Source organism: Protopterus annectens, chromosome 9.part0 (assembly GCF_019279795.1).
Source record: "Protopterus annectens isolate FY-2018-M chromosome 9.part0, PAN1.0, whole genome shotgun sequence".
NCBI lineage: Eukaryota > Metazoa > Chordata > Ceratodontiformes > Protopteridae > Protopterus > Protopterus annectens.
In genome coordinates this window covers 489048426-489065892 of record NC_056743.1, presented here as the reverse complement: position 1 = coordinate 489065892, position 17467 = coordinate 489048426, and the positions used below count along the sequence as shown (strand labels likewise).

Genomic DNA, 17467 nt, shown 5'->3' with positions numbered 1-17467 from the left:
GAGGGTCTTTGTTGAGTGCGCTTCTTTCCCCCAGGAAAATGATTCTTTAAGTTTCAGTCTTCTGTGTATGCATCACTGCATTTCCATCACACACAAATTCTGCATGCACCCCTTTCAAAAAACATAACGAGTCGCCTCTACTTTTAACGTAACAGAAGCTTAACAGATCCACACCAACTTAAGACAGTGTCAAGTCGAGCACTATTGCTTAAATGAATTGATACAGTACACCAGTCAGGTGACACTAAACAATTATTTAAATGGCATAAATCGCAGTTAGACAAATCACTCTGATTACCGAAACCGTAACTTTAATTTCCTTTATCTGACGAAAACGATACTCGTCTGGATGCTATGCACTTACAATAACCATTGTCAGAGTCTAGGCTGCGCTGAAATGCTTCTCTTAAACTGTCCAGAGATTGAAAGACAAAGACATGCCACACTGCCAGGTACGGTAGATTTCTGGCTTTGTATGAAGAAACCCACAGGCTCACCACACTGCCAACTGCCCAGTAACGTGGTATTAATGCAGTGCATATTGCAGACATCCTAACTAAACTGCATGCACCAATATGTAAATATTTACTGATATGCAGCATTTTAGAGTTGTTTCGTTAAGCATGAAGCGTGTACACCAAGCCAGACGAATCTATTTGCCTTCAAGGGCAGTTCAAGATTATTACGGAAGGGCATAACGAGAATTTCCATGTGCAGTTGTATTAACGTGGCTTTTCACCCTAGATGACTTCGAGGTTTGTCTGACCTCTCCGTGCAGCTAGGAGTAGCATTTCAGAACTTTAAGGTTGTTTTGCTTCAACCTAACACACCAAAGAACCCAACTTTTAGTAAACTGATGTACCTTTAGGCTGCTGTTTGCTATGCTGAAACAAGTAATTTTTCTGGCACACAAACATGAATTTGTAGTCGAACAATAGCCAGCAGTTTACTAGAGCTAGTAGAACACCTGAAAAGTGAGAGAGGGTAAACGTGGATAGTTTGTATTCACATCAGGATATATTCTACTTTTAACCTACAAGCAAAGCCTTCCGCTCATAATAGCAACTAAACTTTGGATGCACCTTCCCTCTACCACTTTATTTACACCTGTTCACAGGATTTTTCAGTTTGGGAAGTGAGAGCAAATGTAAATTACAGATCCATTTACAGATACAAAACATGCGTGCAGGACTTAGTACCTCGAATTATAGAGACCAAGGAATCTGAAGGTGACACAGCCAAGCTGCTCGTTGCTGTCGGTGCTGATGCAGAGAGCTTGCCCTACTCTCAGCTTGCTAGTTCGATGCAGATGCAGAGCCTCTGCTGGAGACTCGCAGACCCGCGCTTCACGGATTGTCTCTGAAGCTCCACCCCCTCGATGGCGATTGGCTGCTCAACGACTCCTGCTGGCTGATTCGTTCGGTTTGTTGTTAGTATTGGTGCGGCCATGGTGAAGTGTTAAAGGTAGCAGGTGAGAAATGTCATTTTTCTTCTCCCTGCTCTCAAGAAGCCTTTTGTTTTCTTCAGGACCAGTAGTAAACAACTGCAATAGATGTTATACTAACCACAAATTTATGTTTGTAAATGAAACACGTTCCGCTGTGGTAAATTGCAAGTATGAATAAATCGGTATCAATATTTTGTCAAGAAGCACGTCGTAGCATTCGTTATTAATTACCTATTAATAGCACGTTTTTTGTTAAAGAAAAAAATATCGATTTGGCGGCAGTTTTCATATCGGGATGAGGTAATACAGCAAAACATAATCATAGCATATCTGCAATCTAGAAGTGAATTAAAATTTTATGTACTGGATTAAACCTTATTTCGATGCACTAATATATCCAGGAGTCGTTCGAACTTTATAGAAGATCCATCAAAACAATGTTTTAAGCTTTATGTGTAAATGCACTTGTATAGTTGATAGATTACACCAAGACATAAGCGTACCTGTGTACTATTATAATTTGTTATTTTTTTTTTTGTTTTGCTTTTTTCGTCTTCAGTATCGTGCATTAAATGGTGGCGTGTATTTATTTCCTGTTGTGAAAATCGTTGTCATTCTAACAACTAGACTTTTTAGTTTCAGGGATATTGTCAGAAATGTTTGCTTTTTTACTTGCCCTGTTATGACCCCACATATTCAAATTCCATCTAATAAATGCACACGTCCCTCAAAATATTGCCCCATTACTTGCTAAAAATACATATTTCTAAGATGTTGCACTATACAACTCTGAAATGTTTGAGGAATATTCCTACGAATAAACATGTATACAGATATACTTCATGAACATTAATTTTGATAGTTACAGAAACAGTGAACTCTATGAGCCATGATAACTCAAATATGCTTCGAAAATGAAATGTTCTCTTGTTTGCATATAATGAGTGTGTCTTGCTACACAGTTGATTATTTTATGTACGTTTGTTTTATCATAGAGCTTGGAACATGTGTATGAAAATCAGTTTCTGACAATTAAGACCAAGACCAACATGAATTTATTTAAAAACGCAATTCATACATAATTACTACACATTCAGCAGAATGTTAAAATGCACCAGAAGCAAGGCATCCTTTATTGGCACAAACATTTTCTTAGCCCTCCAATTAGAAAAGCATTGCCACCACGTATCTACCTTCCTCTGTCATCTATGGTGTCCTATTACTCACTAACCGACAATCCAATCTTAAAACAAAACTTGAAATGTTTTTCAACAAAGTCACTAGGTTTTGCTGCAAGTGCTTTACATTCTACCCACTACTGCACAACTTTGCACACTCTCACCTACTTAGAACTCCCACACACAGATTCCTACCTGCAATTAACTGCACATAAAATAGTTTACAAACCTTTAGACTGTCCTGCCCTTACTTCACTATTCACCAACTATCTACCCAAAAGGTGTCTCGGATCAGAAAATCAACACCTTCTACAGGTACACAAGCCTAATCTACCCGCTGGCCAGCTTCTATACTCATGTTCTGTAACCAGAGCCTGGAATGCTCTTCCATTAACACTTAGATCAGATCAAAACATTGTATCATTCAAAACTTCTTTACTAAATTACCTCTCTTCTATCTGGAACTGTACTTGTACCAAGCCTCCATCTTTGAAATCCTGACTACCCCTACATCATGAATTTTATTCTCTCAATTGTCCTAATGTTTGCACTCTACCTCTTTAATGATGTCTATCTATAAAATGGCTCAAATAAGCTGACTACTTCTATGGTAGAAGATTCAAATAATGTTGCCTGCGCACATACATCTGATCTCACACTGTAATTTTAGTTTGTGTTAGTTGTAACAAATTGTCAAATGTAGTTTTACATCTGTTTCAACCACTTGTTCAATTGCTTGTCTATGAATATGTTTTTGTGGAACTTTACTAATTCAACCCTGTTCTATGTCTATGTTTTTTGTGGAGCTCTACTCCCCAGGTCTCCATTGAAAATGGGCTCTTAATGGCCCAGTCGACTATCGTGGTAAACAAATGCTATAATAATAATAAATAGTTTGTGTAGTGTGTAGATGGGAAATTATTCACATAATGCAATTAGATTAATACAGTCATCTTGAAACCCAACACAAACAGATGTTACCATAGGCTGTCTGATTGACAGTTGATTGGAAGAGCTACTTCCATAATATATGTACACATATAACCACAGTGTCAAACAGCTGTGCTTTATGCCAGTAGGTCTCAGTAAATATGTGCAATGTATAATAGTGCTTTAGTACCCAGGGTCTTGGACTCCCTGTCTAATTTCTTGTCTAATGTAATTTAATACCAACTTAAAAAGTGTGGAATCTCCTTTACTTCATTTTGCCATGGTAGAGGCATGCGTACTTAAAAAGCCACTACTTAAAAGTTATAGCTTTTACACAAATTTTATGCAAGCAAAGTTTACTACTATTTTCTAGCATTTTGGTGTGCAGACAACTATGTTTCTATTTAGCTTATAGCCCTCTTTAACAGGTCTGAATATGTGATGATTAGCATTAACTAGTGCATAGTTTTGTTTTCCATGCCTTGTCATTTTGCAGCATATTCCATTTGTGGTTACTATGACACTGTTAAGCATACCAAAACAAATCTTTTATTCAGGAAATACTGAAGCTCTAGTGCATTTAAGAGTATGTCTTGTCAGTGATGTGATATTATTTAAACTTGTTTAGCAGTTGCTACTGCATTTTATTGTACCATTGAGCCTCTGATAGGCTAGCATCTTCTCTGACCTACAACATTTGCTGGTGGTTAGTTCTGTTAATATAACACTGATGTCACATATTTTTTGCTAGAAAGTATAATGAAATGAGGCTCACTCAAATCACTGCAAATAAGAATTAGGGGTATCGTGTAGTGCACAGCAAAGCTGCTTTTTTTACTGTTTATTTTTGTTATAATTATGGCCCCATGATGTAAAGTGGGCTTTATTATTCTAATACATATATATATATATATATTTTTTTTTACTTTAGTTACTTCAGTGGACCTATTTTTGTTAAATATTAAGTTTGATAAACCAGTGTTTCTGTTAACTGTGTACTAAGCAACTGTCCAGTTATTGCCTGATTCCATGTCATCCAGCCCCACCTACTGATTCAGTAAAGGGGAGAAACAGTGTGTAGTGGGTAGGTAATTTTTTCTTTAGCCTGCAGCAGATTTTATTACAAAGTAACAGAAAGCAGCACGATCAGTGACTCAGTCACGCAATAAAATAAATATAAATGTAGCTCTGCTGAAGTTAAAGGTGACAAAATTAAGATGCAGCAGGAAAAATGTCTTAGTAAGGTGTATAGTGTTTGGTATACATAATAAAACAGATTTACAATGAGTTAATCATTGTCTACCATTTTTAATTATTCCAAATGTTTTCTTTCCAGCACTAATTCCTTACAGTATAGCTTATAAATTCCCTGTACTGTAGAGCTGTTATTGAAGTGATTCATACATCCATACTTTTCTCACCAAAAGTGATCGATTAATTGGTAGTCAATGATTTACTAGTTTTACACTGGTTTTATAACACAGTATGCCAAACACTGTAGACCTAATTAAGAATCACATCCTGTTCCATGTTTTTTGTTACCTTTCACTTGAATATAGCTGTGTTTATTGATTTACTGTCTAACTGATTGCGCTGCATTATGGTTAGTTTCTAATAAAATCTGATGCAGACTAAAAAAAAAAAACATATGCCTGCCCACTATGAATTGTTTCTTCCCTCTAGTGCAGCATCAGAAGGTGGGGCTGGATAACATGTAATCTGGAAGCAAATGGACAATTGTTTATATAGAGTAAACAGGAACACCAGTTATAAACTTAATATATATGGGTCCATTGAAGTGACAACAGTAAAAACAATTCACTTTAGGAAAAAAAGCCCATTTTACAAGATGAAGGTATATTTACGACAATGAAATGGTTAAAAAAAAAAAAACTTTTGGACTTGATCTTTAACGACTTTGCTTTACAAACTTGGTGATCCAGATTTAGCATCCTCATTAGTAGTGATATTGCCTTTACAATAGTTAGTGATGTAAGATCTACTACTAACTGCTTTATAATGCCTTGATATCCAAATAATGTTATCTACTCATTTCTCTTATATTCCTTTTTTGCCTGTCATTACTTTATAGAAACCTTATTTTGTCCACATGAAATATAGATTTGCTAACCTACAAATCCTGTAAATTATTTTATCTCATGGCACATGACTTTATTTTACATAAAACGTTGTCTGCATGCAATATGGCTATTATCCTAGCTTAATGCCATCTTCTTAATTTACCTGTTATATAGGAGGACTAACTTCCAGTCATTTCTGAAAATTCCCATCATCCTTTAGGGCTGATATGATTAATGAAATATAAATAAAAATGGCATATCCAGAGTGTACAACAATACCTACAAGGGTACAAGGTTCATAGGTAGGTACTAGGCTATCAACCCAAGGGCCGAAGTAAGCCTAGCCAACAAGGTTCCCTGGCTTACGCCACCCAAGAAAGTTATTTTACTGTGCGCCTGTCGAGCAGAGCCACCAAAGTGATCCCTGGAGTGCATTTCCTATTTCCCATCCACTTATCAAGATTTTTCTTGAAGAGTGCTAATGAGGAACTTTGCTTGACATAGATGGTTAGTTTGTTCCAGGGTATGGGATGTGTCTGGGACAGGAATCTATTCCTCCAGCATGTTCCGTTTATTGTGGTGACTAGGTTTAGGTCCCTAGAGCATGTAGTTCCGAGGGCTTGGGATTTCTTTAGGTGTAGCATGTCTAACAGCTCTGGGTTTGACATAGCTTTATATGTCAAGCAGAGATCACCTTGGAGTAGACTATATGCTATGGAGTAAAGCTGGAGTTTTTTGAGACTGTCAGTGTAGGGCATCTGTTTGAGGCCAGTAATCCTCTTTGTGAAGTACTTATGTGGCCTTTCCAGCTGCTGCAGATGTCTTGTGAGGTACATTCCAAAAGGGGCATTGTAGTCTATAATGGGTCTGAGTGTCGAGTAGAGGGGAACAATGATCTCTTTTTTTCTTAGATGAGAACCCTTTTGTGATGAGGTGTGCCACGTAGAAGGATTTCCTGACTACTGTGGTGTTGTGATTATCAAAGGAGAGAACTGTCCATTTGGGGACTTGACTATGGCTCCTAGTTTGCAGTCATCTGTGGAAGAGCTAATGGTATAGCTGAGAGGAGCATATTTAGAATTCTGATGCAAGGCTGTGGATATCACCATCACAGTGGCTTGTTTTCAGTTTGTGAGAGGTTGGTATGCATGGAAAGGGTATTTATAAAAGAGGAGGAGTGGCAGTTTTGGGGTTGAAGGCTAAAATGTAATCTCAGGTAAACTTGAGAAAATAGATAGCCTTTCTCTACCCATTCGTGCAGCAATATATACATTCATTGCTTCAAACATTTTTGTTAAATTTTACAATGATAAGAAATGAAAAGAAAATCATTACATGTCATAAACATAAGATTTATATTTCAGCAAAAAATCTGTACTCTGAGAAAAACTATATAACAAAGTAAAATGTAAAGAAAATCTCAAAATATATGCTAAACATCTGCATAAGACATCTTAACGATAATGTACAATAGCTCCTCCGATTTCTAGTAGTTGTAATCTTGCACTGAGTATTGTTACTGTATTTATATAATAATAATAATGCAGTTAATTTTTCTGTGAAATTATAATTTATAATACCAGTAGATCTCAGTCTTAGTATATTAATTTCTTTATTGTATACCTTAGGGGGAAGTATATAGGGGTATTTGGAGAAATTAGTGCCACAGTACTACTAGTTCTGTGATGCTATGCTGTCATATTGATATGGTACTAACACATGATTCACAGACGTGCAAAAATCACACTGAGCTGAAGATCATTAGCAGCTCATTTGCATATCTGTGAATCAAACACTTAATACAGCTGTAACAACTGTGTTAAGTCCTTCCCCTACCGACCCATGCAATACTGTTACACAGGCATCTACAGAGATTCACAGAGACACACATTTTGACAGACATGCACAGTAGGCAGCAGTGGGCATTTACAGTCTAAGGACCCCATTCACTCAACACTGCTCTTCAAAATAGCACAGTAGAGCTTGTCTTTGGATAACTGTAACACTAATTCAATGACAGTAAATGGCTTTGGGGCACACCACATGGCTAATGTGCATTAGCCAGCCCCCCAGACTGCTGCATTTGCATGTGGCGTGATCACTGTAATTCATAGATTCATAGATTCATAGATTAGTACTAGGCTAACTGCCCTTGCAAACCATTTTAAGCCTAGCCAATTATCCCTTGTGAGACTCAAACCCTGTACCTTGTGTTTGTAAGGCAAACACCTTAACCATTAGGCCACCCTCCCTTAACCATTAGGCCACCCTCCCTGTTTACTACAGTGTTCATACCACTGTAACACTACATACATCTGTGATGCTGCTAAAAAACACAGAGAGCAATTTTGCTAGAAATAGTATACCAGAATATATACTCCTAAATACTTCCCCATTAATTCAGAAAAATAAGTAGATTTTTCCAATTTCATTTGGTCTTTCTCGCTACTTCTAATAATCAATAAAAAAGTAGAAACTGATCAAAATTAATGCATTCAGGAATAGGTGCATTAAATGACACCAGATGATTGGTTAATGTGAAATTTGGACCATAAAGGATATCTGTAAGATTTGAAGTTTGTAAAAGAAATCATCTAATAATATGCAATCATAAAACATATGTTGTTAATGTGGTTTAATGTTATCATAGGCGGTTACTAGGCTAATTGCCCTGGGGCCCTTACAAGCTTAGCAAAGAGTTTATCCCCAAAAAAGAAATCTTAGTCAGCCCCTGTCAATGAGGGACACAGGTGGAACCTCAAGAACAAAGTTGTATACGATCATAGGAGGTTATGTTTGTGTTTCCTCCAAATATTATTTTCCTTCCTAGAAATGTACCCTATTCTATATTGTAGTTAAAACTATATGGTGAAAACATTTCCGTGTGAACATTTTCTGTAAATGACTGGTAGCGGCTCCTGCAGGAGACTTTAAAATCTGTGTGAAACTTCTATCAAAATAGTTAGAAAACAAGCTTTGATTCATATAATTACAGTATGATTATGTGAATATATATATATTCATACCTACATTACAAGTCACGTTTAGCATTCTGGCCTTCTTGTAATGTACAAAATGTGTTGAATCTCTTCTCCACATTTTGCCAACCTAAAATATTAAATCTTTTTTTCCTCTTGTAATCTCCCAAAACTAATGTGCTTATTAAAATATTGTCACATTAAAGTTGCTGAGAAAACTGACTTCTTATGTAATGAAATGCAGGAGAGAAAAGACAATTGCGGTATAGCTATTAAAACAGAAACGAGCACTGTAGTCAGAAAAGCACAAAAGATCTGAAAGCAGGAAAACACTTGCTTCATTCAAGGAGAAAAACATGTAATATTTGTATAAGGAAGAAAGGAAAAGGACAGACAGTGAAACTAAAAACACAGGGTGCTGGAGAGAACAGGCTATTGGAAAAGGACAGCTAGATGAATGCTTTCTGCAAAGTACTAACAAATGATGAGAAAGGGTAACAGCCAGTGGAAAGAGGTCTTGATAAGAAGATTGACCTCAATTATTTCCTGTAGTGTCCTGATCAAACCTTTAAAAAAAAAGTGGTGCAAGAGAAGGTTCTGATGAGGTTTAACAAATAATTACTTGAGCACTTGGAGAATTATAACATTAACACACCTTTTAACAAACCATGGGGGGGGGGGGGGGTAAGGCTCCTGATGAAGTGGGTAAATGTGATTGTCTTTGATGAGACAGGGAACAAGACAGAGGCTATAAACAAATGGCATGGCATACGGAACTAAGATGTAGGAAATGCTTAACTTTTAATGAAGGAAATAATTTTAAGAATATCAGTAAGTCTTCAAGTCTTAACGCAATACAATATGAATTTGCAAGAACCAGATTCTGCAGAATGATTCTAATATTGGTCTTTGACTATTGTAATCAGTGCATTAGACTTCAAGAGAGTAATGGATATGGTATGTTAGATTTAAGCAAGGTATTTGATATGGTGTTGTACAATAGTTAGCGAAAAAAGTGGCATCCTTCGAATGGGTCTTAAAGTTGTACCATAGGAAAAATAAGGAGCTGTATAGTAGACAGTCCATTCAGATGAAATGAAGGCTAGAAACCAGTTATGTATCAGACTGGCCATTGTGATGGCTGGTCCATTTCCTTGTAACTGCAATGATCCTGCAGAAGGCTGAATTTTAATTGTTTGTTTGTTTCTACTAAGAGAGACAAAGTTCTGCAACAGAGCTGGCATTAAAGAAGGTAAAGAAAATATTAGCAACTTTGCAAGAATTCACTAAAGGTTGACCAGTTTTGTGGAGTACAGAGAGGAAGCTGTGACTGTGCCCCAGTTGGCCTGTCTTAATTTAGGATCTTGGGCAATGGAGGAGCTGGCATAGGGGAAATGGAAGTGAGGTGGTCAGTGTCAAGCAAACCTAGAGGTTCAAAGGTTGCTAATAAAGAGAGTCATCCAGGAAGTCCCTGCAGACCAAATCGGATCCGGAACTTACTCAAGGTTCTTTTTGGTTCCAAAGAAAGCAGGGGACTGGAGACCCATCTTGGATCTCAGCAGGCTGAACAAGTCAGTCAAGAAAACAAAGTTCCAGATGGTAACACTGCAGTCCATTCTTCCTTTTCTGGGATAGGACAATTGGATGTGCTCCATCAATCTCCAGGATGTTTACTACCATATAAAAATGGACAGACGGTCAAGGAAATATCTACACTTCTAGCTGGGAGCCAGTCATTATCTATTCAGAGCTCTCTCCTTTGGTCTCACCACAACTCCCAGGGTGTTCACGAAATACATGGCAGTAGTTGCAGCTCACTTGAGGCATCAAGGAATATGGGTGTTTCCATATCTAGATGACTGGCTCCTTACTGCCACCACCGAGCATCAACTAATTAGGGCAAGGGAATACACAATCCGCTTTTGTTCTCAACTTGGGATCACCATAAACTATGAAAAATATGCTTTGTTGCCTTGTCAATATATTACCTTTATAGGGGCAGATTTAGACACATGGACCATGATAGCAAAGCTGCCTCAAGAATAAGTATTAACGATCCATCGCCAAGTTGTCATGCTGTTCACACAAAAGAGGATTCAAGCAAGATTTGTCCTCAAGGTCCTGGGTTCTGTGGCGGCAATCACTCTGGTCCCTATGGCTCACTTTCACATGAGAAATGTACAGTGGCTTCTATTTGTACAATGGTCATTCCAGGAATTACCCATGTCACATCAGATTCTGATCACGGATTCCTGCAAAAGGGATGTGGAGTGGTGGTTTCACTCCCCTATGGTGACAATAGTCAGGCCATTTCTACCCCCCCCCAGCCTGTAGCCACAGTGACCACGGACGCTTCCCAGATATGGTGGGGGGGCATTATCTGGGACAGGCTGTTCAAGGGACTTGGCAGGAACATGAGTACCACTTGCATATCAATGTACTGGAGATGAGAGCAGTGCATCTGGCATTGCAAGCACTTCAGGAGACTCTACCAACAGGGACTATAGCAATTCAAATGGGCAATATGTCAGTAGTATGGTACATCAACAAACAGGGTGGAACCAGGTCTTACCCCATGTGTCGAGAGGCTCTACGAGTTTGGCAATGGACAATGTCTTCCCAATGCTTCCTGGTTGCAATGCACATCCTGGGAAAATCCAACATGATAGCGGACAAGCTCAGCCAGGCTATCCCTGAAGCAGGAAGTTGTGGACTTGATTTTTCACAAATGGGGCTAGTAATGCTGCAATCTGTTTGCCACACCCCTCAACAACAAACACAGCAGCTACTTTGACTTAGTCCCACCACCGGGACAGTCACCCAGGGACTCACTTGTACATGATTGGCACCTGGGACTGCTTTACGCCTTTCCACCTTTTCCCCTGATCTCCAAGGTTCTTCAGAAAGCAGAGTCATTTGGTTGCAAGTTAATCATCATTGCCCCTTGCTGGCCTCATCAGATATAGTTACCATTCCTTTGGCCTCACCTGCAAGGGGGGCCTTGGATCTTGAACCCAGTGCCAGATCTTTTGAGACATCAGTTGGGGGCTCTCCATCCTTCCATTCAAACTCTCAAGCTCACAGCTTGGTTTCTCTACTTCCGGTCTTTGCCAGGCTTCCCGATGTTTCTTCAGCAGTTCAACACATTTTGATTTCCTCCCATAAGCCCACTACTAGGAGACTTTATGCTAATAAATGGAAAACGTTCTTTTATTGGGCAGCCAAAAATCAGGTTGATCCCTTTACTGCTCCCATTTCAAAGATTCTTGAATTCCTCACTGAAACCTTTGATCAAGGAGCAGCTGCAGCTACTATCCAATTTCAGTTGGCTGCCATTTCGAATTTCCATATGGGAGAAATGGGTTGCAATATCATGTCCCATAGGTTATGCAAGACATTCCTGAGAGGTACTACCCTAGTAAGACCTCCAATAAGAGAACCTCTTCCCCCTGGAATCTAAATTTAGTTTTAGACTCTCTGATTCTTCCTCCCTTCGAACCATCCGCTTCTTGTCCACTCAAATTTCTGACTTGGAAGACCTTTTTCTTGGTTGCAATTACCTCAGCTAGAAGGGTTTCAGAATTACAGGCCTTATCTATTCACCCCCCATACTTGATTTTCCATAAAGATCGGGTTTCTCTCCGGACCAACCCCTCCTCCTTACCCAAGGTATGTTCTGACTACAATTTGAATCAATCCACAGAGCTTCTTGTGTTTTTCCCCAGTCATAACAATAAGGCAGAGTACAATTTATTTATTTTATTTTACATTTGTTTGCCGGGCTGGTCCAACTGGATATATGTCCATTTTCAGTGGAGGCCGGGGAGAAAAGCTCCGCACATCAGAATAGTATTTACAAAACACAGGTACATTACCAAGTTTTGGCAATTATAGCACTTCATTACATTTTAGCTTATAAGTAAGAAAAAAACATTCCTAATTACATAACAAGTATGGATATACATACAAAATATGTAAAAGTAAGTAAAAAAGAGCAATATTAAACTATAAAGTTACACACACATTATTGTTAGTAAAAGATTAATGTGTTTGTGTAGCTATGACCAGCTTCATCGATTGGACGTTCATAGACAGTTATGTTTCATAGGTTCATAGGTAGGTACTGGGCTATCTGCCCGAAGTCATATATTAGCCCAGCCATGTTGTGCGGTATTCACCGCCCCTTTGGTTAGTTCCCTAGGCCCTTGATCTAGCAGCTAGTACCCTTGGCCTCTATCTAGTAGAGCTGTTGGTATGATCCCTGGTGTGAACTTTCTATTACCCATCCACTCGTCAAGGTTCCTCTTGAAGAGTGATAGTGAGGGGACTCTGTCTTATGAAGATCGGGACCTTGTTCCATAGCAAGGGAAGTCTTTGCAAAGAGAATCTATCTGTCCAGCATGTTCTGTTAATTGTTGTGCTGACGTTTCGTGTGGCTCGAGTGGATTTGGTTTTGCTAAGATGGACAACAAACACAGGACCAAGGAATTTAGAAAATCTGATCAATTGTTCATATCCTTTGTAGACAAGAAAAGAGGTTGTGTGGTCTCAAAGGTGACCTTATCCAAGTGGCTTTCAGACACTATAAAATGTCTACGAGTTCCGTAATCAAAAACTTCCAGGGAAAATTAAAGGGCACTCAACAAGGGCCTTATATCTACCTCTATTGCTTTTCAAGCTAGATTGCCTTTGGATTCAATCTGTGCAGCAGCTACATGGTCTAATCCTCATACCTTTATCACTCATTACAATGTAGATGTGATCATCTGGAACAGGGCATTCTTTGGTTTCACGGTCCTGAAGAGTTTTTTTCCAGTGAGCTACCCAAGAATTAGGTGCTGGGGATGCTGTCCCAAACAGCAAGAATGAAGACGAGATATGGACAACATAACATGAAGTTGAATACTCACCATAATGTTCCATGTTTGTTGTCCTTGATCTCGCCTTCCTTCCTTGCGTCCCTCCCTCCTTCCCCCTTCCTGAAGGATCGAAAGGAATCCCTTGTTCTATTGGCTATACTGGCTGGGTTTTCTTTATACCATACCTTATGGCTAGTCTCAGTCTACTACTCTTATTATCATGGAGGGATTACACCTTTATATGTAGAGTAGAGTATAGCTCCTGTCTTCTTATATATATGACTCCAAACCCAAATAGCAAGAAGGAAGGTGAGATCAAGGACAACAAACATGGAACATTATGGTGAGTACATTACTTCTTTTTTTAGCCACCACTAACTTGTATATCGGTAGTCACCTATCAGCAGGCAAAGTCAGAGAAGGTCTTATCAGATTTTCATGACTGATCACCTTACCGACTGCAGATGGAAGGCCTGTAGCTCTCATTCACTGCATGAAAGAACTTGCACCACTTCTGCTTCCAGTGTTGTAGCATGACCATCTAAAACCTAAAATAGAATACATCTGAGAGAAGTGTTACAGCTGTACCTGCCATAGTCTTGCATAGCTATAAACTCTAGGGACCAGAGGTGGCATGACCTTCTAGGATTGAAGTATGTAAAGGGGGCTACACCCATGTAAATGTGGCCATCCTGGGAAGATGTGCTGTATGTATGGCCAGCGTGTGTTCATCACAATGCATAAGAGTCAACAAGTACACTGGAAGATGGCAAGAGGCACACAGGTGCCATTAATGTGGCATAGCTGCTTGCATTTGGAAGTGCATATGCCTCATAGTCAATCATATGGCCCAGTGTCTGCAAATGTCCTTGTATATTGGTTAGTGTCTAGGTCTTGCTACTCCAAATCCCCATACAAAGAAAAACAAAAATTCAAAATAAGGCAGTTGTGACATGCAATTCCCTGTTACATATTTTACAGCTGAGGCTCATTCCCTCAATGAATATGTCAGCATCACAAATAGGCCTGTGCATGGTGGAGTGATTTGGATCCGTACAGTAAGGCTCACATTAAACACATTAAGTCTAGGCTCCCAACCCCCAAACAAATTCAGTAATACTACAGATCATTCTATGACATATGAAGCACATGGTTTTGGGTTGATGGAAGTGTGTTGCATTTGGATACAATTGTAAACCTTGTCGGCCTGCATAACCACTGTATAATATTCAAAAATGTATGTTCTATTTTTTTTGCAGAGCTATCTGCTCCCCCAATGACCTCTAACCACTAAATACACAATTCATACTATAGAACACTTGCAGTGACTTGCACAAAATTCTTGCCATAAGGGCATAACTCATGTTAGGTGTACCACTGAATAATGTGTTTATCCAAAATCCCCCCCCCCCCCACGCGCACACACAATCACAAACCATAACACAAGTCACTAGTGTAGCAACTTCCACTCTAATTTACATACTGCAAAAGTTTTCAAACAGCTGTCATATCGTCATGCACTGAACAGTCAATCCTCTGTGTACAGGTATGCATGGACTACAGCAACACACACACACAACAGTCATAAATATAGAGGAAGTTAACCTGAAACTTCCATTAACACCCCTATTTAGACTGCAGTGACAGAAGATACTCTGTCAAGGTAAGCCAAAACATCGGCAGCATTGCTGTACCTTGAAACAACAACATAGACATAGTATAGTAGAGGGATGTTAAGGATGTTTGAAAACACCGAAACATACACAAATAACAACCGACAGTACCTTTCCCCACACACCTACCTTAGAGTGGTTGTCTATAGAAATCCTTCTTACCAAATCTCCTGTGTACCCAGCTTGTTGCTGTCATGCAGTGTTTAATAGCACAGTGAAGCCTGTAACAAATGAAGAAACTTGTATTTTGCAATTTTGAAGCTACTAACAAGGCAATTATCTAATGAATGTGCCTGAATTGCACATTTTCCTCATCATGGTTGTGATGTTTCCCCTCTGGGCCAGTAATCAAGGAGCCTGAATCCTCACCACTGACACTCTTGAGGGACATTCACTTGGAACAAAGATAGGTACACACAGTATTTCCAGATGTAGCTGTCTGCACCAAGCACAATTTCCCTTAAGAGCACACAGGAAACGCAGTCAGTCTGGGGTCTGGGTTTCCATCTCTCTCTCCAGGCCCCCATTAAGACTCCCCACTGATACAGCTATAGAGCTGAGTCTTCAGCCAAGTGTTGCAGGCCAAGTCCTCCACCACCCTCTCTGTGAAGCCAATGTTCTGTGTCCCTGCTCCAAGTAGCTGCCACACACACACTTTGAGATTTCATTTTCTCACACACACACACACACACACACACACACCTGGGAAAGGCTGACACAGATTTACTAGCTTTGCCCAGACTATAAGGTAGTTACCGTCAGCAGGACACTCCAAAGCCAGCTTCTGTAAGGCTTTTACAAGGGTACCCAATTATCCTGAGTGAAATTATTAATACAGGTGGTAATGCTGAACAAACAACAAGGGTTTCAGGAGCAGCCACAGTTTCGCCAAATAAATATAAATACTCTCAAAGGTTAAAATGTTTTCTAAAAGACCAGCCACAATGAAAAGTTTAAATATATTTAATAATAATAAATAGAAGAACATGAAAATATTAAATATCTATTTACACTAGGCACAACTTTTAGTCACAGGAAATATTAAATAACACAGGTGGACAGATTCACACAGATACAGAAAAAAACATTACTTAACTAATCTCACTATATTTTCCTGACTGATCTAAAACATGACTGTTTCCTACTTACTTAATTAAGCAAGGTAAGATGAAATGGGTGAGCGATCCCTTTGTCAGGTTTTAAAAATGGGCTACCCTGAGACTTCTGGCTCATCTAGTATTAAAACGTCACTTCAGCCCTGGATTACAGATTGACATCACATATATCTGGTCATCTGACTTCTGGTTTCCATACTATCCTCCTTTACTAGAAAGTGAACCAGAATCTCTCACATATGTTACTATACACACAGACAGAGCTTTGCTAAGATATGTTATAGCATCTGTAAGCCATAAAACCATTCCAACACTTTCACTCTTTCATTGTAGCAATTAGTTCACTGCTAAGGGCAATGCAGAAGGCTTCCTAGTACAGACTTTTGTCTCCGGTTGCACTGAGAACTATAAGATACAATCTTTATGGTCTAACCCAGGTAATTTAATTTCAGGATATTTTTCTAAAAGTTAGATGGACTGAGATTAATGTCTTCTCTTTCAGTATCCTCTGTTACAATATTAATTTCAGCAGTTATAATACAGTCTGACATAAAAGTGTATTTCTTTTTTCTATCCAGAAGGACCCACTGTTGGTACTTTTGGTACTTTTTTAACAGAGGCAGTTTTACAAATACATTTTCAGCAAAAGGACCTGTACAAATCAGTATGATATATAACTGACATATAATTCTTTACAAAACTCCAGCTAGCTAGGCTGGCATATGTTACACATCCACTGCCCTACTTGTCCTGGCATAGCTGGCCATACCCCACATCATCACAGTGTTAATTGCCAGTGCTGCACTAAGATGCTTGCTCATCTACATGCACATGCATGTGCCCCTACAAAGCAGGACAAGCCTCCAATAGTATGTCAATGACCAATGACCCCCCTGATGGGACATAATGAAATTTAATTTACTTGTGTGACCTTTAGAGTCACTAAAGAGAACAACAACTATCAGAGTTCAATACTATGACACTTGTTTGCCCTTTCCATGCCAGTGATCTCACCCTAATACCATCATGCCATCTACTTCAGTCTTAAACATTGGTATCAGCATGATTGGTCACTTTACTCAGCTGCTCAGATTTGCCCATCCCATGCCACTAACATGAATGTGCATGACTACAAGAGGGTTACTATACTACTTCCAAAGTTAACCTGGTGAATAGTCAGGGCTTTTAAGGGCACTGATGATGGGG

The 17467-nt window shown here is 39.1% G+C and overlaps 1 protein-coding gene across 1 annotated transcript in view; it reads right to left on the bottom strand.

Moving 5' to 3' along the window:
• ZMAT4 (zinc finger matrin-type 4) overlaps positions 1 to 1310 on the bottom strand; it is a 2083697-nt gene extending 2082387 nt beyond the window's left edge. Inside the window, exon 1 of the mRNA XM_044083036.1 lies at positions 1200 to 1310. The gene's annotated coding sequence lies outside the window, so the exon portion shown is untranslated. The remainder of the gene's footprint in view (positions 1 to 1199) is intronic.
• Positions 1311 to 17467: the final 16157 nt, after the last annotated feature.